At 42.3% G+C, this 21,060-nt stretch overlaps 1 protein-coding gene across 2 annotated transcripts in view; it reads right to left on the bottom strand.

The window, feature by feature from the left end:
* The window catches only part of RASSF3 (Ras association domain family member 3), a 54,137-nt gene that overhangs the window by 7,941 nt on the left and 25,136 nt on the right, over positions 1 to 21,060 (bottom strand). Inside the window, exon 1 of one of the 2 annotated variants that reach the window (XM_040595600.1) lies at positions 9,589 to 9,607. The exons of the other annotated variant lie outside the window; for it this stretch is intronic. The gene's annotated coding sequence lies outside the window, so the exon portion shown is untranslated. Of the gene's footprint in view, positions 1 to 9,588; positions 9,608 to 21,060 lie in introns of those variants that run through there. 2 annotated transcript variants of the gene reach the window in all.

Here is a 21,060-nt window from a genome sequence, read left to right as displayed (position 1 = left end):
CCAATTGTTACCATGACTACTGAAATCATCCACAACATCCATTACCACGAATAGAAAACATTAACTAGAAAAGAGAACACTCACCACCTTTCCTATGTTTAAACCCTCAACCTTTGTTTAAAACAAACAAAAAAAACCCCACTTCACATTAACTTGTGCCACTCAAGAGGTTTAATTTTGCAAGACAGACTTTTAATAACTATAGATGACAAAAAGAACCTATTGCCTTTGATGGCATAGGGTAACTTCACCAGGCTGACAGCTAGGAAACAACCTGTGTATGCACAAGAGTGTGAAGACTTACTCTGGTGATGCCCTGGAGTCAGGTCTGTAATGGGTGTTGGAGAATACAGCGCCAAATGCTAAAAAGGCTCTTGACAGAGCCAAATGCGTTTGCAAGCGTGGGCTTGAGGGTGCTGGAACTGATGGGAACAACGGGAGAGAAAGGGGTGGCTGCACATGTTGGCAATGAGCTGGATGTAGCAGGTGAGAGGGACTAGCAACTGATGCCGAGTCGTGCCAGTCTTCTCAGGTGTAGCTCTGCTACAGAGCTGTAGGTCACTGGACATCACCAGGGGAGCTGACACTCCCTCAGCTGAGTTAAGACATGATTCCCTACCTGAACATACCGCTGGAATTTCCACCTTCTTGCACTGATACTAGAGGCCAGGCAATTCTGACAAAGTTTAATTAAGCCCACAGAAAACATAGAGCCCTGTTTACGCAAGAGCTGTGATTCTGTACCATAAATTCTCCTCCTGTAGCATACTGCCAACAAATGTAGCTGTAACGCATTTTCTAAACAACCAAAGCCTTTTAACGGCATGTAGATTATACATTAACTGAACTATGAACTGAATACAAAAAAGGACTACTAGTATATTAAAATATTAAAGAATAGATCCAAATCCATTCAAGAAAAGTATGATACGCAATAGACAAAAAACACTGTTTACTTCAAACATTTTTTTCACTCCAGCCCACCACCTTTGACCATCAAGACCACAGACAGTGAACAGTGGAAGGCATCAGTCACAGGAAAGGAAATATAGCTCTACCCCATCAGAAACCTAAGCCTGAGATCTGTCAGGATTAATCTGGAGATACCCTCCCACTCCCAAACAAATGCTCAGAACACTCCAACTGCACACACATCAAAGCACATTACTCCAACTAAGCAAACAAAACCTCCTCACTAGCTAGACACCAGCACCTATAGAAAATCACACTGCTGTCACACAGACTGCAGAGACAGTAAATCCCACATGACTGCTGTCAGGAGAAAGCCAATGAAGAAACACCTCACTGAGTTTATTATGAACAAGCCAGCCTCAGCTCACTGCGATTCACTGGGTCAGCAGCTCTCAGTGAGTGTCCTTAAGTAGCACACACAGATTTGAGGCACCTGTGTATTTTAATTTTCCTAATTACAGTTAACCAACATGCAAGGAGAAACTGACAAGATGGTATACAGTTTTCTTCCCCAACTTTCCTGGAAATACCAGTTCTGTTTTACTGGTGTTCCTTTTTGCCTCAGTTTCCTGATCTGTGAAATAAAGGTATGTTCTCTGTGTTACGCAGGAAATCAGCATTCAGTGGCACTTTTGCCATACAGCTTTGCCTAGCCATGCTTTCAGTTAAAATAAGTCAGTCTCCTTTGACCATCACACTTAGGTGGGTGGAAGAAGACTAGGCAAATTCATCTCCCACAGTTCTGCAATTTCCTTCCACACATACGCCACCTCATAACAGAACCAACTAAAAGTCCTTTGCTATGCTAACTCTGCTTAGGTCCAGCATATCAGATTCCACTTTGTTATCTCAGCAGGTAAATTTATTACCTGTAGAAGACCTTGAGTCATCCAATACAACAGCAAAGTAGCAGAGTAATTAACTCATCTCTACCATGCTTTACAATATGCTTGTATCACCTTGCTCTGAAATGGCCACCAAGGGGCTGAAGCCACACCTGCTCAGGGTGGGACTACTGGAAAAGCGGTTACTCCAACCTCAGCTGTTTAAACAAAGGAGCAAGGGCCTTTCAGAGATGAGGTTTAGATATTGCAGCCAAGTATGCCTACCATCAGTTCTTGTGACAGTTCTGCCTGGTCTGGTGAGAGGAGAAGCTACCCTGTATCACCCAGTGGCTCAATTAACCCAGGACAAACGTTTTTTCCACTGTGGCCCTCTCCCATGGTCCCCAGTCATGCTCTGCAACGCCTAGCACAGTTCCTTGGAGCCAGCGCATGGCTGAGGCATGAGGGATGGCACGGTCCAGCCAGTCAATTAATATCTAGGCCAACTTAGACACAGCAGATTCATCTTCAGCTCCCTACAAAACACCCAGCACACACACCTCACAAAATCTGTATGCTGGGAATTGTGAAACTGCCTTTCTTCAAAATTTAGTCCTGGTGATGAATTGCCTAACCACAGATCCTTGCATATGTCACAGCAGCAGAGTGAAGTACAAGCGTGGTCAGCAAAATTCACACTGTGTCTTCTTCTGTCAGCCAAGGCCCAGACATTGCTGGGCTTAACAATGGCACTTCTGGGTGCCAGTGTTCAATAAGGGATTTTTCTTTGTAAAACAATGCACAAACACTTCAATGTTATTTCTGGAAAAAACAAAACAAAACCAAAAAACAGCTTTAGATAGGTGTGACTCCTCCATCACTTAGCTAAATTATATTCTCAGTGATGGCTGCCATGTCATCACCCCTTCCTCCTCCCAGCCCAACTAAGTGTTTTCCTCATCAGAGCTCCTGGTCTCCTTCCATTCCCTGCTTCTGATGTTATCTGCTAATTCCTCAGCCCAGCACAGATGCAAAAGATAAAAACTCATCTCAAGGAGACAGCTGAATACATCAGAATCTATACAGATGATATATCTGGGCCCAAAACACTACTTCTACTCAGAGCTACTAATGTCTATGAAAATCTTGCTGTCCTTCCCAATACACCAGTGCGCACCACTGGCAGCCATTTGTATTAAAGCCAGTCCTCAGGTCAACCAAAGCAGTATTTCATTCTCAAATGAAATTCCTAAGCAACAGCTGCCAGTGAGAGGGAAATGAGGCAAGTGCTTTCATTTTCCCAAGGGGAACGCTGGTCTTTCATTAGAGCTCATGATGTACCGCCTTTTCACAGCTGAGCTTCCTCTCAACAAAAAGGACAGAATAAGTTTTTTCTTTATTGCCTGCCTCCACCCCCCATGCACATCTCCCATATTTTATCGCAGATGTTTAGAGAAGCAGCAGTCTCTTTTTAACATTTATGCTCAAAACCCTCCAGAAATGAGCTCAGCATGAATCCTCAAGGAACACAACCAAAATTGCACAAATTACAATTAAAACAAACTGCAAATCAAGTTGTGGTCTCCCCAAAAAAAGAATCACATCACATCAGGGACTTTATGAAAGTCCAAGTCTCACGGTTACTGCCAAACCCTAGTCCTGCAAGCAGGAAGAAAGCACTGAACTCCACAGCTAGCAAGCTGCTATGGGATGAGGCTGAGAAAAAGTTCCACAAAGAAAACCCCAAAACCATAGAGCCCGTTTCCTTGGGATTCTTGCCTTGAGACAGATGCATGGCTTCCCATAACCACTACTATAGGTTTCTACTTATGGAGGGATACAAGAAAGTCTGTCTCTCTCTTCTATCTAATCTCGTTTTTTCACAAAACTTCAATAAATTAGCATCTCTTGAGGAATGGGGAGCCAAGCTCCTCTTAACATTTCAGCTTGACAGACACAGGAAAATAACATTGGAAGAAAAGTTAACCCATCCCAGGGACATATTAAAGCAATCAGTCCCTATACCCTGCCCTCATTTTTCATATTAAACCTTTGATTCAGTTAGATGAAGATGCCCTGATCTTGCTGTTAATTGTGGCCAGGAATAATTTTTGAAGTAAAGCATTGAGGCTTTGACAAATGAGAAATGCAGCCTAATCTACATTTAAAAAAAAAGGGGGGGGGGGGGGGGGGATCTAAGCCTTGTTCAGTCATAAAAATTGCAGCTAATACATCCTACTTACATGATGTTTGCATTACAGCAAGGATTTAGCTAACAGTGGTATCATACAACAAAAAAGCCTAGCAGAGAATACAGGAAGGAAAACAGAGAAAGGGACTTCTGATCTCAATTGTTGCTACTTCCACAAGCCAGAACACTCTCTTTCCTACAGGCTGCCAGCACTCCCACAGGAAAGAAAGAAATTGAAACCTTGCAATTAAATTATTTTGAAACAAACATCTTGCTTCTCTCTCATCCTAACCCTCCTGTGAGCTCAGTAGCTTTGCCAGCAACGGGAATTTCTCCTTCCATGCCAGGGCAAGCCCACACTCAGATGTGCTCTTCCTCCATTTGAAAGCCTGAGGATCACCAGGTAGAGCTACTGGTCATGTCCATCCACAAGAGGTCAGTCAGAGACACCAGCAGCCAGAAAGCTACGGATAAGACCAACTGGGGCAGGATGGCCCAAGAGAAGTGTCAGCACTCAGGCAGTTCCAAGCATTGCACCTTCTCACATAACTGCACCCTGAAATGTTTGTGTCCTCCTGAATGAGGTAAGGTTGCTCTCCGAGTCAGGCAAAGGGGAATTTTCTGACAGGATGGATGTAGGCAGAATAATCTCTGCATACTCTTCAGTACCTTTTGCCTCCTGCACTCGGTGTGATCCCGTTAGCACCCCTGTCAGTGGCACGTGAGGCAAGGAAGCAGTCTCTTTTTTAGAAAAGGATTTTGTTTTTCTAAGCAGGTTTGGCTGACCTGAGTCTTAAATAATTACACTGACAGACAGTGAGTTCAAGAACAGCCTGCACCATGCCCTCCTGAGGTAGCAAGAGGAGTGGCACCCTCCCAGGTCAGGTGTTCGGTGCATCCAGCCTGGTATTCTGCCTCCAACAGCAGCAAAAATAAAGGCTATTTCTAGAGAGCACATGAGCCTTTTCTGCAGCCTCTCTGCTGGCATCCACAAGTGTTGTAGCAGGAATTCAGAGGGCACCTCCCTTCTGAGTCTGGTTAGTGTCCATTTATGGACCTGGTGTCTATGCATGCACAAAAACCCTTTCTGAACCTGCCGACATTGCCTGTCTCTATGCCTCCAGTGGCAGCAAGTTCCAGAAATTAATGACTTAAGTGTGAAGACGTACCGCCATCTGCATTCTGTTAAAAATATATTGAGTGTCCCTTAATCCTAATACGGCAGGACACTGTGAACCTGAGTTTCACATTCAGCTTACAAATCAACTTTGTGATTTTGTAAACCATGATCACACACCTCCTTTTTTCTTCCCCAAAGCAAGGGGCCCTGGACTCCTTAGTCTTTCCTAAGGTAGCTGCTACATCCTCTCAATCATTTTAGAGAAGGGCAACTAACTGCAGTAAGCCCATTCTCAGATGTGGTGAGCACAGCTGCATGCAGAACTCACAACGCAGGTGCACCAAAGCTTAGGTGCTCTTTGTTTATTAATTTGTACACTAAAGGTCTACGAAAAAAAACTTTAACCAAGATACCTGTGATGCAATGTGGTCTCTGTTCCAGAGCACTTCTGCAGCGGTTAAAGAAATCCCCATGCAACTACCACAACTTATAGTTTTAGCATAATTTTACAAGGTATAGGCACTCCAGTTAATAAGTAAGCGCTTGTTACTTTCAGACTATTTTCAGTTCTTCCCAAATACCACCACACAGTGTGGCTTGGCAGGCTAATGAAAGCACTGAATGACAAGGGGTAAAGTAAAACATTATGGCTCCTGTCTGACCCCTCTGATGTAAACACTCAGATGTTTATACGGTGAATATTTTTAAGCAGCAGAGAAACAAAACAAGAACTCTTAACTTCCCTTTATTCCTTTTAACAAATAATTTTCCTTCAAACAGAGGCAATATAAACAGAGTTAATGTTCAGGCACTGTGAAAGGAAGGCTAGAAAAAGGAATCTATTTGCTGGTGATATTAACATTGCTGCTTAAGTTTATCATGACCTCACCTCTGAAAACCCCTAGATACAAACCCTGACATACCCTATATGGCTGTACTTTTAACTACTGGCATGCAACCCAGTTTTAAAAAGCCAGTCATCTGTTTAAAGTGAAAACCAACTGTATGAAGAATAGTATCTGAGGCTTGACATTAGATTCTGTCCCAAAGACACAGCAGGTTTTATGCAGATTTGTACCTTTTTTTCCCTCCATATTATGACATATTTTTAAAGCAATACATTACACAATTTAAGCAACATTTCACAGCTCTATCGATGTTGCAAGTTGCAGTAAACCTAGATGTAAGAAACACCACAAACAATAAAAAAACTCCTTCAAGTCTCCTCCCCAGAAAGTATGTGAGTTTTGACAGCTGGCTGTTCAAGAAGGTAAGGGGTTTAATGAAGTAAAATGGATTACCCGCCTCTTTGTGACCTGTACAACAAAATCTAGCTTTTAGCAGACCATCAGGAAACAAGCTTATACAAGATATTGTATAGGAAACTAATTGGTGTATCTTGAAAAGTAGGTTAAGTATGGTCTGGAACCTGAGCTATTAATACAATTACCAATCAGGCAATTAAGTAATATTAGGACCCTGGGTCATTACACCACAGTATTTGCATGTGACCCTGCAATGCAAGAATCCAACACCCTTCATCTAACAGTGGGCAGGAAGAGGTTGCTTGCAGCAACAACCCCCCAGGTCTCCAAACGCAGCTATCTACATTTTACATTAAAACTGTTACTGGAAACCAACCAGCTGTTCCTGGGGAAGCACAGTGCAGGAAGAGCAAGCCCCATGCCAGGCCAAGGCTTGCAGTCTTCTCCCTGCAGTTTCTGCCACCACTTCTCAAGTCTGAGGCAAGCTCAGTCATGGGCCTTGTCTCAGCAGAAGCTGGGTGATGTGCCAATTTCCACCATGTGCTTCAAACACCATTTTATCTTTAGAGCAACATTCCCTTCTCAGGTTGACTGGGTAGTTCAAAGATCGCATCATCAAATAAATTTTTTAAGCCTTCTGACAAAACCTGCCTGTATCAAGAAAAGGCAACAACTTCCTAACCAGGCCCAGCTTCAGAGCTGGTGTTAGAAACCATGAGCATGTACATGGTCACAGTTCCACCAACCAAGTCATTTTGTTCAGATTTGTTCTACTTGAAAGCAAACCCCAAACCTCTTAAAAACCGCACAGTAACAATTCCCATCCAGGAAACACCATCTTGTAATGCATTGGCTCTTCACGAATAGTACAACCCTGACAGTTTTTCCCTTATCAGTGACACCGCAATGAAAACAAGCTGTTAAAAAAGATACACCATCTTCTCAAGCAAATACTAGTCATGGTGGGGAGGCTCCTTGTTTGCGGAACAGAGTTCTGTAAAAAATTCAAGAAGTTACTGTTACTATCTCTCCCTGGGTCAGCCTGGCACTGATCTCATACTTGAAACTTTTCTGAAGGGAAAAAGCCCTCCTCTACCATGCATACCTCTTAAACCCCCACAAAATCTAGGAAGTACAGTTATCTAACCTTAAATAAAACCGGCATTTTAAAGGTCTCAAAAGCCCATAACAGTAACCGGGGGGGGGGGGGGGGGGGGGGGGGGGGGGGGGGGGGGGGGGGGCGGGGAGGCGGGGAGAGATGTTAACAGTTGTAAGCAATCACTAGTATCTTTAGTAAAGTACACATCCTCTAAGCCAAATAAACTGAAGTTGTTGAATATGGTCATGACAGAAGAGTCATACACATTTACAGTCAACTTATGTAGCTGCTACTTTATACATGTAAGCATCAAACAGTAGAAGCTAAAAACGAACTCCATCTAAAACCTAATAAAGTTTTGAGTGACTGCAGCTCTTCAGCAGAGCAAGCTAGGTTTTCATTAAATAAGCCCATATGAAATATTTTTGCACCAACACTACCCTTCTCACTGCACTTTGTGCAGTTAACACTCCACACAGCTTCCACAGAAATATTAAAAAAGGAACCAGTCTCTTCAAAGAGGCATCCAAATTAGGTATTTCACATACTGTAGACAAAAGGAAGCACCCTGGCAGTTTATTGTGCATGAAGGATTTCTTTCTTCTTTTACACTCCAGAAAATTTGTATCACCTGGCACATGTCATTAATAGTGAATACTGTAATGACTGCACTGTTCTGTACAGCCTTTATATTAGCACGTGTCCTGGTTTCAGCTGGGATAGAGTTAATTTTCTTCTTAGTAGCTGGTACAGTGCTGTGTTTTGGATTTAGGATGAGAATAACGTTGGTAACACACTGATGTTTTAGTTGTTACTAAGTAATGCTTACCCTAAGTCAAGGACTTTTCAGTTTCCCATGCTCTGCCTATGAGCAGGTGCACAGGAAGCCAGGAGGGAGCAAAGTCAGGACAGCTGACCCAAACCAGTCAAAGAGATATTCCATACCATAAACATCATGCTTTGTATAGAAACTGGGGTGAGTTGGCCAGGGGCTGCCCATCACTGCTCAGGGACTGGCTGGGCATCGGTCAGCGGGTGGTGAGTAACTGTATTGTGCATCACTTGTTTTTCTCAGGGTTTATTCCTCCCTCTCTCTCTCCTCTTAATTCCAATTATTATTGTTGTTGTTGTTAGATTTTACTTTATTTAAATTATTAAATTGTTCTTATATCAACCCATGGGTTTTACCTTTTTTCGCTTCTCCTCCCCAGCCCACCAGGGGCAGGAAGGGGAGTGAGGGAGTGGCTGCATGGTACTTCATTGTTGGCTTAGGTTAAACCATGACAGCATGTTTTATTAAAAATAGGGTAGTATCCAAAAGACATTTCTGAAGCAGCACACTACAATCATTAGCTTTACCTACTACTGCCAGATCTAATCTGGCAAAAATTCAGTTCAGTATTTCAGGAAAGACAAGAGGAGAGAGGGCAAATTAGGCGATCATCTCAGCACCATCACTGTTTGCTAGACTTACATTGACCTTAATGATGGGATTAGTGTAAACTTACACAGCTCTTCATGATAGGATTTTACCTCTTTTATATCCCCAGCCTTAAGAGGTCAGATGCTGAAAAATAAATACCAGAACCCTTTAGTCAATTATCTACCTCCAGGCTGCAGTAAACAAGAATTTTTTTAGTTCATTCCCCAGCTTTGTTCAATTTTACTGGAGTTCCAGTTTGAACTTACTAAAGTTTCAGAGCTCAGATTTGACTGCTGTTCCAGTAAGAAGTGAAATAAAGAGAGAAAAGCCTTGAACCAGTCTTGGATCCAAGTTTGCTGCAACGCCCTGGTTTAAGCTAATTCTTCTCATCTTGCAGACGATGAATGCAGCTAAGCAGCTTAGATGAGAAGAAACTGGCAAGGGCAGTGGGCTGCTGGACCTTACCCATCTAGCCCCATGCCACCACCCACTGAAGTCCACATCCTAGTGACCTCAAGCTCACATGGGTAAGGTGGCACTCCATCCTTAGATCTCTGCATTGTGAGGAAACTGACCAACTGATTCAGCAAGATAATGCCTTGAATAAACTCAGCAGGATGGTACTGATGACCTGCTTTCTGAGGGGTTTTAATCCCTTGTTTTTCTACACCCTGTTTTTATTACTTGCATGTACAGTTAAAGAGGCTACCAAGCACTTCAGCTGTGAACAGCGGGACTGACAAAAGCACAAGTTTCTTCAAACCTTCTATGTTCTCTAAAAAGAAAAGACAAAACACACTACTGTCATTACAAAAACGGAAAACTGCCACCAACTTATCTGACTCAACCCTTTTTGCAAATTACACTTGCTGTCTAGTTTCAGTATGAATTTATTTTCCAGAATATACACACACATATTTATTTCTTACAAATTAATCCAGATGCCTCAAGTTGTAGACATTCACGCTGGGATAATTTAAAAGTTTACTGCCTTTAGCTGTATGCCTGCTTCTCTGCTAGACGCTACTGCTGCCTCAGAAACCAGGGTCAGCTAGTACAGTCCTCATCTACCAACCGACCCACTACCAGGCTGCAGACAACTGCCACAAACCCAGGAAGCTACTTTCTTAATTAGGATGAACACATATTTTTTCTTTTCACAAGTGAAAAAGAACAGGATAAACAAATCGAAAACAAAAGAACTCGCAAAGGGAAGTAAAGGTTTTGTTTTATTTTTATACAGGTAAAAATTAGGCCACAGATTATACAAACAACCATTAAACAAATCTGCAGCATAAGAACTACAGTGCAACAAACACTTTACCACACAGGTCCCAACTTACACAAACACTGCTAGCCTGCTGCTGTGTATAGCAGATAGTTTACATACCATCTCCAGTGGTGACACCAGCATGCTGCTACCACCTGATCAACCCGCAATTTCTCTCTCAGGACACACAATTCTGTAGTAGTGAGTCATTTCAGAATTGCAGGGCAATTGCTACAGTCAGATATTTTTTTTTTTTTAAATGACAACAATAAAAGAGTGGGGTGATTCCAGTGCTGTTTAGATCAATGCTGGCAGACATGGTGGAGAAAGGAGAACAGAGCAGGAGGTCACAATGGGTAGGCTTTTCAAGGGAGGTGTGAACAGACGATGTTAGAACACAGTTAATGAATATATCCCACTGGAAAAGCTGGATAAACAAACTTTTCTTCTGAGGAAAGGTCAGAAGAACAGCAATTAGGCTGCACTGGAGAACAGGGCTTGCTTGCTTACAACCTGATATTATGGCCTGATTCCAAACACAAGTTATTTTGCCATGCTGGAGAATGGCCACCAGGAAACCAGAGAAGGGGGAAAAAGATTACATGCTTTGTTCTTAAGCAGCAAATGGGAGAATGTGTTGATTTTACACAAGAAGTTCAAAAGTTGTTCTTTTTTTCTTTCCAAACAGTTATTTCCCTGCTTTTACGGGCAGGATGTTAGAGGCATAAGGAAACGTTGCTGCTACTCCACCTTTCCTTATGCCCAGCTTCTGCCTCAGGAAATGTAATTATGAAGCCCATGAAGGTACGAGATCTGTTAGAGCTGATATGCATTTCAGGTGGAGGAAGAAGAGAGCGTACTAGAATTTTTCATTAGAAAAACCCATCCTTGTTAATGTTAAAGAGAATAGGGAGAATCAGTACCCACCATACCCTCCGAAAAAACACCCTCAGAAGACAGGACACGTTAAAAAGGACAGGTCACCTTATGGACAAGCGTGGGATAAGCCAAAAACAATAGAATCACAGTTTCCTCATGTAAACAACAAATTCTGCAAAGCGAAACAACAAACTAACTGGCTTATAATAGAAGTCCCTGAAATACTTTCGTTAACATTTCCTGTACTTCAACAGAAAATACTAAGAATCTTGATGTTTAATTCACATTTTTCAAGGGACAAAATAATCAACCTGAGATCAACTCTATTTTGACAGGGGATCAAAATGAAACTTCAAGAGAGAAAAAAGAAAAAGCCAAACAAACAATCACCCAACTGGAAACACAGCATTTACCTATGCCTATAAACTTCTTAAGTTACTAAGTTATACCACTAACTTATTAGAGGTTTATCAATCTCAGGAGCCATTCTTAGCTTACAAATATACATATACACACCTAAAACTATATAGTAATGGGGAATCTCTTCAAAAGCTGGAAAAATAGAATGTATCTGGAACTTCTGACAAACACAAAAGCATTAGTCCTCCAAACAGACCAGTCAGTTCATTAGCTCACCAGTCAGACCACTCTCACTCTTCCATTAAGCATATATAACATAGGTCCACTAACAAGACCTAACTGCAGACTTGCCATGTGTGAAGGACCTCAGCTTTACACACCTCAATCAAACATGCAATAAATTAAAAAGCTTTTTTTCTTCTGTTCCAAACCTGCATGGGCAATTTAGCCAGAACACTGAAATTCAACCGAACTTCTAGAAGTAGCTCCTTTGTGTAACCTGATTACAAAAACTCTTCAAGTTAACAAATGTCATCGGTTTATGAAAAAAACTCTTCCGTAATGCCTAGTTGCATGGGGTAGGGAAGGGGGGAGAGGAACACACTGATGCTTCTTACACAGCATCCTGACCAGGCAATACCATGTTGGAACGCAAGACACAAGGAGCAGACCTGCAAACAGCAGACAAAAGAACAGTGCTGAGAAGATGTTTGGTTTTCTGGTTTCTGAAGGCATTCATTCAGCATCCAAATAATCATCTCTGCCTCAATGATTTGTATTACAAATGCCAAAAGTTACAGTAGCATATTAAAAAGTGTCACCTTTGCACATAAACTACAAGGCATCCCTGAACCTAAGAAAGTTCTCTCAAGATGCCAGAACCTGGTCCTCGATTATTTGGACCATTCATTAGTATACCCTAATGAAATCAGTGTTATTTGTCCATTTATTAAGAGTTATTAGTAAATCTTAATGAAAAATCAGTGTGGTTACACAGGCTCTACAAACATACCAAGGTGACACACACTAACGCCTGTGTGTACACACACAAAGGAAAGGTAAATTTTTAGAAAAACATGGCAACATCAAAGTATGGAAACACAGGGACTTAAAGGGAACTTTCTATATGCTTTTCATCAATTGCTTTTTAAGATGCAAAGTGGGAAGAAGCCAGCCACAGCTGGCTGTAAGTATTATAAAATCAGCATTTCAGAAAAAGAGCGGAGGCAATCTAAACAAGCAAACTACAAAGGATGCAAGTGATCCTAAGAAAAGATAATGGTATGGGGTATACAACTTGAGATGCCACCACACCTTCCAGTTTTGCTTCAGTAAGCTGCATTTTGCTTGTAATTTCTCTGCCTAGTACATCTTACTAATTTACATTATTGGAAAATTAACAAGAGCCCCAAACATCTTACAGGCTTAACCAGACTAGGAAATAACCACATTTCTAGTAAGTCATAAGAAGCTCAGTCCTATCCTAAGGAAAGGCACAGATCAAAACCAGCAACATCTTGATGTTACTGGTAACATAAGAAGAACATGCTCTCCTCTCTTTGTACTCCTAAGCAGTTTTACACGGCCACATAATTATACTAGAAATGAAGCACAACTGCTTCCATCCACCCTCCCACACAGACACCCCATGTTTTGGGTCATACAGCCCATACACAGAACAACTTAGGAGCCTGCTCAAGCACATAGCTTCCCAAAACACCCTCTGCACCAGACAGAGGGACAGGCACTGCGCAGACTCTGCACCACTGTCCCCTCCTACCACCAGAGTCCCAGCTCCATGCCCAAAGCCGCAAAGGATGAAGCTGGACAAGAAATATTTACATTTTCCTACAAAATGAACCCTACTGAGTGCTAATTATAGAGCTGCCCTCTTTTGCTGCTCAGCACATCTCGGGAGACCATCAGCCACCGCTACTTGTTTTTCCTGCCCACACAGGACACCTGCACCCAAGCTGATTTAAAAATGCTTTACACGCACATGAATTTCTTCAAATAGGCAGGTGTAATGCCATCAAGGAGCCATGCTCTTGTTTTAGTTAGTTCAGATATTGCCAATAAAAATGGTAATAATAATTTTCACTACAGAAGTAGATTCTTATACATATTAGTAACACATGATAGGTAGATGACTGACTGCTATAACTGGTGAACACTCAGAGCTGGTAGGTGGAGAGGCGCTTGCTGCCAGCAGGCACTAGGGTACCAGCTCTTTGTGCTGTCTTGCCCACGAACCAGGGGCATCAAACATGCTCCTGTGTATTAGGACTGCTCATGAACTGTGATCATACTCCTTCTGGAATCTCTTTGCAAACTACTAATGGTTAAGAAAATAATTTGCCAGCACAACTGGAGATTCCTGGGAATATTCTGCAAATCAGCTGTAAACAACAGGCTTAGCAAACCCGTTCTAAATATTACATGTAACAAGGAAACATTATCTCTGCACCCATAACCTCAGCATTCTTGCATTTCAGTTTTCACCAAGTCCCATATATCAGTTTAACAGGACGTTTTGAAATACCAAGTTATCAGGAATGCGGGCAGTAAGATACCAGATTTTCACATTAACTTTTCTAACATTACAAGATCTTCCAGATTTGACTGCTTCGGTTCAGAAAGAGTACTCCTAGTGAAAGGGCTATCACTGCCTTCCACCACAACAGCTGTTTTCAAAACAAGTTCTCTGTTTGTGTCCAAAACCTCAATGATAATTGCTGTCTTGATTCAAACTGTTTAAATGACTACACCTTGCTGGTAGCTCTGGAGTAGAAAAAGCACTGAACAAACCCAGTATAGTAAGATTAAAACCTAAGAATTAATAAAAGAAAGTGGAGCCAAAAGAGCACAGCAATCCTCCTCATTCAGATTTATAAACTATAGAACACAATTCTCCCCACACCCAGACAAACTCAGAAACTCCCAATATCCAGCTTGCTTAGTAGAAACAAGAGCCATCAAAACGCTGCCAAGGGACACCTGGCCCCTTAAGAGGCCTCTCATTTACTGTCTCTGCAGCTGGATAATGGGGAAAGTCAGTATTTTTCAGTCCTGTCTTCAAACCAGGAATGAAGAGCCAGGTCAGATTTTGCCATGAATACACACGTAGTTTTAAGGAGATGAGGTTTAATCTAGACATCTTTAATTGTGTGCCTTGGAAGTGCTGAGCAAGCATAGGTTGTAAACTTCACTACGAACTTGAACACAACACACTAAGTAATGGGTTTAAGTACATTTCATTGGAATAAGGCTATGGAAAGACTTAAAAATGCTTTCAGGAGACAAATACAGCACACATGCAAGTGTCAAATTTGCAAACAGACTATTTAAAAAGAACACAAACCATTACATCTACAGCACACAAGCATGTATTGACTGAAATTGCGGCAGACGGCAACAGCCATTTTTCAGTTGATCACAACTTCGACAAATGTTAAAAAGCCTGAGCCTCTCAAAACTCCAGCCGAAACTGCTCCATTGCAACAGTGGGAGAAGCTGCAGGGAAAAAGTAGGTTTGTCCATGACAGAATTCATCCAAGTGTCTCTGGGGCAGCTGTGACTGTAAAGGGAGAGCTGTGAAGTCCAGGAGGATGACAAGGAAGCAGCGGGGAAAGGTAGGTAGCACAGGCATAGCAAGTCAGGACCACATGCTGAAGGAGATGCTTTTAGCTATATTTCACATTTGCTGCTCAGTTCAAGGACCACCTACTGTTTAAGTCAGTCATCCATCTTTTTGAGCAGCATCGTTATACTTATTCTCATCCACAACCACATAAAACCTTAGAATTAATTAAAATATGGTTTATCATCAGTACATTTTTCTCCACACTGCATTACTTTACACACACACACTTGCAAACATGAGCATTTTCAGGTGTTCTGTAGCAGTATTTTCATCAAGCAACTGTAATTGTGAGGCTGAGTCTGCAAAATCCCTTGCTGCAGAAACTGGAAGGAGCCCAGCAAAAGAGGCAGGAACAGCAGGAGGAACCTCTCCAGTGAATTTGGCTTGGCAGGAACGGGTTCCACCCCTGCCCTGAAAAGGAGTTTTAAGTACAAAAATATCCACAGCTGATTGCTAATGGCAGGTTCTCTCCTTTTAGGGGAGCTGACTTGAGACCTGATAGTAATTAGAATTTGCTGGGTCATGAACATTCACATCTGCAAGCAAAGCAAGCATGGACAGGATCTGTGCGTTCTCTGCAATGTGAGATACACAGAAGTCTCTTAGCTGTAGATCTAAACCAGATCAGAAATAGAAGACAGTTCTTTCTACAGAGACAAGGGAGCAAAACAGGGGACAGGATGAGATACTGATCTGGATCAAAACACTGAACAGTTTCCTTCCCATGCCAGCTGATGCCGCAAGACAGGACGAGCCAATCCCACCAGATAAACCCAAGTGCCATATTTGAGAAATCCTAGCACATCTTAAGATGCCTGCGCAGAGCTGGAAAATGTGTCAGGTTTATCGGGATGCCTGCAACCCATCAAGTGGCAATAGGAGACCAGGCAGGATACACAACCCACAGTACCCAAAATGACACCAGATATCTCTGGTTTAAGCAACTGAGTCCCAACATACACATTGACTTGGTGGTGAGCTGAACTGCTCTCAGCTCCGCTGCCAGAATTGCCAGCAAGATACTTGTGTTCACGCACCTGCACATAGGTGTTTCAGTCTGGAGCGGAATCCTTACACCAATGACACCAGCAAGAAGCAGACTCAAAAAAACCACAGGAAGATGGGGTGGTTTTTGCAAATAACAGTCTGTGGAATTCCATGTCACAAGACTCTGGGGATCCTACAAGTTCACACGGCTGCAAAAGCAACTAGATAACTCACAGGGGGAAAAGAAATAACCTACCCTGCAAATCAGAGGCTAGAAAAATGTTCTGGCAAAACACCACTGTGTATTTGCCCCGTTTCTTTACTCTTCCCTTTCCACGTACCATTAGCAACTGCTACACAGGATACTGGTCTAGAGAAATCTCACTTTCGACTTTGCACAGGTATTCACACGTTCCTTATGTTTCGGCATCCACTACAGAATGGGAATATTGCTACTCATGAGAGAGAAACAAACACCTGGTCCCAAACCCAGCTAACCAAGGTGACTGCCAGACAAGACCTGCACAGAGCCTGAGGTGAACAGCTAAGGATCACTCAATTCAACCCTAATACAAAACAGACTTAAAGCCAGAAACCTAAGCAGTGGAGCACTTGCAGATGGGAAGAAGCTGCTGCTAGTATGTTGTTACTGGATGGCACGTTCACAAACATTTGTGAAATATCGGGGGGGGGGATGGGGGCATGGAATTCATGTTGAAATTATTAATTCTTCTTTTAAAGCAAGCTTTGAGTACCGTGCAGGAAATTTCTGGCCTTACGCCACTTATTCCACAATAATGAGAAGGGGAAAGACTCACCAAGATTAGCACCATATATTCTGTGTGCTAGATGAGGCAAAGAGTCTGTGGGAGGGATGCTGGCAAGCAATCGTGTAATTAAAAATTGTAACCTAACCCAGAGAGACAAGGAGGAGAAATTACACTGGCTTTTCCAAACTCGAGACAACATGACTTAGTTCTCCAGTGTTTTTAAACATAAAACACATGCTTTAATGTGGCCATTTATAAAATAACTATTTTATTACCTAGAAAGCACAATCCAGAAGACAGAGTACCATGGAACTAGGATTCATCAAAAAACTACGATAAGACTTTACACTTAAGGGCAATGAGATGCTTTCAGATGAGAACAGTTACATTTTACATGACTAAATCCTGGCACGCATACATGTGTATGTACACACACGTATGTATATACATATGTATATACACACACATACATACACTCATACCTCAACAAGAAATCTGCTAAACAACTATTTCTTTTTAAAAGATTTATGATGAACTAAAAGACATGGGAGTTGGGCTTGAATGAAAAAATAACCACAAGAAGAGATGAAACACTGCAAAATGTGATCATATTTTCTCAGTTCCCTCCTTATTAAAACAGACCACAGCATACATAACTCTTTTAAACAGATTTTTTTTCAAGAGCTCCTCTCTTAGGGGAAGAGTTTATTTAGCTTTTTGTGCAAATTGTATTTAAAATATATTCTTGCTTTACTATAAATGTTTTATTTAGTTATTATTACTTTACTTTTGCTTCTGATGAAACACTGTTACAGTAATTCCTTTTTTCTTGCTACTAATATTCTCCTCTTGTTCCTTCTCAGCACTGCATTGTCCAGCCACCAGACAAGACGGGAGCTACCTCAAGTTTAACAAGACTGTAACAGTCTTCCCTCTCCTGTTAGAGCTGCATGAACAGTTTTCAAGCATAAATCTGTGGTTTACTACTAAAAGAGACTCTCAGCTTCTTTCAGAGCTTTATTTGAAGCCCACAGAGAAAGCAGTTGCACAAGTTTTCTGTTGCTGTGTCTGGAGAAAAATGTGGTCAACCTACCACAGGTACAGGAGACATTTTAGAGCGAAGATGTTGAGAGGTCTGTGTTGAAGGCAAATAAAAATAATCTGCCAAAGAGACTTCCACTCTCCCAAAGAAAGGCTGGCACTCCAAATAAGAGGACAAGCTTCAGAGAAGCCAGATCTTGTTTCAAGCCAAGAGGCAGATATGAAATTGTTACAGCTGGGTTTCATTTTGACAGGTCAAGAGAGATCTGCAAATCCTACACACTTACGGCACAGGAGAATTAATCTATCCAGCCAGGGCAAAATCAAAAGCAAGAATCACCCCTTCTGTTTACAACTTTCAAGGAGGACAGAAGCTCATATTTCCTAAGATCTGCCTTTCAACTGCAGCAAGCATAAACAGCCTTCTATAAAGGACCAAAAAAAAAAAAAAAAAAAAAAAAAAGACGACACCATTTCTGCCTGAATAAAAGCAGTGAAAGAAACAAGGAGAAATGAGGAAAGTTAGATAAGGTCATATATGTTATGGGCCCAAGTAGGGATAGGAAATTAAGAGTGATCTAGAAGAAAAATGAGTTGAAGTACCATCCAACTTGCTGCAAAGGATATAAAAAACCCCACCAATCAACCAAATGCCACACATAAAAGGATAATGAAGAAAAGTATGAGCAGATAGGGTATCTGGTCAAGAGTTCAAGACTGCATTCAAGTTTCCTGGGGTAATTGAATACTGCTTGGAAGCCAACAAAACATTTATGCCCTTCCTAAGCAAAAGAAAATTTATCAGCTAGAAACTAACAAGGCAACTTCTGTGTTGCTGGGTATTGGGAGGACGAAAACCCAGTTTGCAAGGTAACGCTCAGCCAATTCCCTAAACACAGCCTGCAGCTAATCAGCAGAGTTAATCCCCTTGCAAGACAAACTTTTTCCTAACTGAAAGGAACGCTAAGGAGAGAAGTGGATGCCAATCCTACAACATATATCATACATGTCAAAAATACATACAAACTCTGTAAAAACCCACTCACACACTTCCCTTATCTGGGTAATACAGAACAGTAGTACTGGTAGAGGCAAAAGAACCCTGTCTAGCACCACAGAAAAAGGAAACTGAAGGTCCTACAGCCTTTCCGTTGAAGCTGCAAAACAAAACCCAAAGTAAACCTTCCTTTGTTCATTTTCACACTTTTTGCAGAAACCTGCACTGATGAGGAAGCTGGGTGTGTGCAAAGAAGTTGTCTGAAAGTACTGTTTGAATAAAAACCCACCTCAAAGAATCCCACAACCATCTGTTGTGATTTATAACAGAGATGTATTTGAAACCATACAATCCCCTGAGGCATGCTGCTCCTCTCACCGGCCCCTCTTTAATGATTCAGAGAATCCTGCCTTGAGTAGCACCAACACATAGCTCCATCCCAGGGAATCAGAAGACACAGGAAGACAAATATCTTTCATTTTATCTAAAGTCAGTGAGTGTCCCTCAGCATTTTGTAAATTCTACTACTGTCCTGATTTTGAGATTTTCCCACAGAAAACCCTTGGGCTGAGGCTTGCACAGAGAGGTGATGGAAGGAATATTAACTTTTCCCAGAGTAAACAGCAGGCTATGCACCAGAATAGTACCGCTCCAAGCAGCTGCCAGCAGGTCAGAGAGGCAATATATACTACCTGGAGACAGAATAAATTGAAAAACCACCCCACTGATGGCAGCTACAGAAAGACATGGATGGGGAATGCCTAACATCTCTCCACTCCCACAGCAGGAAGGGGAGCGGAAGTCTCTTTTACAGCCTTACCACAGGAAAGGTTTCCCCTGCTGCATCTTGCTTTTACCAGTAGAGCTCTGAAGGACATGGCATAGCCACCCACAGAGCAATTGGCTCTGTGCCCACCTCCTCCTCTGAGATCTTGGGAAGCCAGGAAGGCCAAATGCAGGTGTCTCAACCTATAACACGGCTGTACTGACACCGACACCGTAAGGAAGCAAAGGCTCCTGCAAATTCACCTGGTTGAAAAAACAGTGGTCTCATACACAGAGCTTCTGAAAGACAGACTCCATGAATGTAAATCAACTGGTTGTCTCAAGAGGGTAGGTTAGAAAGAAAGTGCAGATCATCATCTGACCTATCCCACAGGGATTAGGACAGAAACATTGGCATTTAGGGAAAGGAAGCAGCTACAGAGAGTAAATACAGCAGCAAGTACCTGCATGGAGAGCAGGTAAGTAGCTGTTATCTGACAAGGGAAAGGAGTGGCTGTAGGAAGTACCAGAGATCAAAGATACAGTAAGTAGAGCAGGGAGGAGATTAAAGGGCTGAGCTGCAGACACCCACCCAACACAGGCTGAGTCAGTACAACAGCATAGAAAAGACTAGGGAGAGCTCAAGCCCCAGCAGAAAAGAGTCCTGCTGGTCACAAGCCTCTGGGTACAGAAATCATCACTGAGAGCAAAAAAAGCAGCCAAGGTAGGGCTGAGGAAGAGGAACCAGAAAAGATACCAGCCACTGGTGCAAGTGAATGGCAAAACACAGTCACTGTTCCTACATCACAAGCACTTCCCAGCACTGCAAACGCCTCATCACCAGGGTGCTCTTTGGAAATGGCAACGTTCGATGCCATGTCAAACAAAACTGCCTTCTAGCAGAGTCACACCACCACAGCCTCCATGCCCAGGGCAGGAAACACTTCAAAGCAGCAGCTGGAAAGCCATTTATATTGTATCCCAATATAAATGCTCAGTGGTCCGCGACGTACAGCTACTTCTCAACTCAGGTTAAGGATTTGCTGTAGAAGGTCAGGAAACTGAGTGTTAACACTTGTGACTTCCAGCTCTCCAGCAGCCAACCCATCCCAGGAAGGCTCTGCCTTGGTTTGCAGCTTACCCTGCTGTCTGGTTTAGCGTAACAAATGTGGTTTGATCTCCCCTGCAGCAGCTGCTACCTTCTGCTGCCCTTCCTGGGCCACTGTCAGAAGGCAAGCTCTAGCAGCTTGGCCTGCAAAAACATCTCTTCAATCCTCCTTTCTTTGAGGACACTATTCACAATGTGTAACAAGCAAAAAAGGAAACTGAGATAAAGAGCAGCTGACTGCAACTAGTCAATGGAGAGTGGTAAGTCAAGTAGTATAGTTTGCTCAGTCATACAATAGAGTAAGTAAAGAGAAAACTGCAGGCAGTACAGCTTGGTGACCTAGGGG

The sequence above is a fragment of the Falco naumanni genome, chromosome 5 (genome assembly GCF_017639655.2).
Source record: "Falco naumanni isolate bFalNau1 chromosome 5, bFalNau1.pat, whole genome shotgun sequence".
In the NCBI taxonomy this organism is placed as follows: domain Eukaryota; kingdom Metazoa; phylum Chordata; class Aves; order Falconiformes; family Falconidae; genus Falco; species Falco naumanni.
This window is presented reverse-complemented; position numbering and strand designations above follow the sequence as displayed.